A 1,245-nucleotide genomic window follows, 5' to 3' on the forward strand; every position below is an offset into this window, starting at 1 on the left:
TTAATCTATTAATAATTCCTATTAACCATCCTCCAGATCATATTCTAATGTATCACAGTGCTGCCACTCTGATCAAAGCTACCATTCCCTTTTTCTAAGCTTAGGGCAATAACCTGATCATTGGTCTCCGTCCTTTCATTCCTACCTATTTGTCAAATCACCCACTCTTAAATCAATCATTTAAGAACAGGAATCAGTTTAGATCACTCACCCATCAAATGTTTTATAATGACTTTGCATTATGGTTTGAATGTCCAACTTTTCCATTATCAAGTCTGTCTCCTCCCCACCTCGTTGACCTCATCTCAAACCACCCAGCTCTTTGTTTACTAAGTTCCAGCCACTCTGGCTTGATTCTGTTCCTCAAATGTGCCAAATTCAGTCTGTTGTTCCTTTTTTCTTTTTTCTTTTTTTTTCCTTCCACTCAGACTGCGTCCTCTTACTCCCTGGAAGGAGGAGAAGAACGATCATCAATGGCAATAGACAGTTGTAGAAGCAACACCTAGAGCCAGGTTCACACTGAGGAGAGAACACTGAGCCTCCTCCTCATGGTTTCAGGTACTCTACATTCAGAGAAACTTCTCTAGTAACAAACCATAGACATGATCCCTGAAAGCATAGTCTTTGTTGTTCCTTTTTTCTAAAAGTCTTCTCCTGGTTCTTCCTATGATAGGCTTTCTGTGATTTTTCAAGTCTAATCTTAAGTGTCACCTCTCACAGAAGACTCCTGTGACAACACTCCTAACCTATATCCCCCAACTCAGATTCTCTATCATATCACACTATTGTTTTTCCTTCAGAGCCCTTGACTGTGAGACATAATATTTGGCATTTAAATGTTTGTCTGTATATCTTTTTCTTCTCTCTATAGAATATAGGCTCCATGAGAACAAGGACACCGGCTGCCATATTTACTACTATCTTCCCAGTGCTAGAACAGTGCATGGCACATGGTACTGCTCAACAAATACTTTTAAAAAACTAAATAATAATTATGACACGTGACTTTTTTTTTTTTTAACATCCATGGCAGGCCATAAAGGATCAGTGAACACTGTTGGTGAGCACTCACACAGTCCAGACTGATAACTCCCTCTGGATGTACTGTCCTGTAGAGTTGTCCATCTGGACTCTCCAGAGCAGGCTGCTTGGTTTTGTGACTGGGGCAGTTGGTGGGCTCCAGAGAGTTGGCACTCCATTGCTACAGTACATCTAAGAAAAGCTTTCTGACATTTTTATATCAAA

At 40.2% G+C, this 1,245-nt stretch overlaps 1 non-coding gene across 1 annotated transcript; it reads right to left on the reverse strand.

Moving 5' to 3' along the window:
* Positions 1-419: 419 nt before the first annotated feature.
* On the reverse strand, positions 420-625 carry LOC123325074. Its single transcript, XR_006540219.1, has one exon. It is a non-coding gene; the product is annotated as a small nucleolar RNA U3 (small nucleolar RNA).
* Positions 626-1,245: the final 620 nt, after the last annotated feature.

This window comes from Neomonachus schauinslandi, chromosome 5 (genome assembly GCF_002201575.2).
Source record: "Neomonachus schauinslandi chromosome 5, ASM220157v2, whole genome shotgun sequence".
Lineage (NCBI taxonomy): Eukaryota > Metazoa > Chordata > Mammalia > Carnivora > Phocidae > Neomonachus > Neomonachus schauinslandi.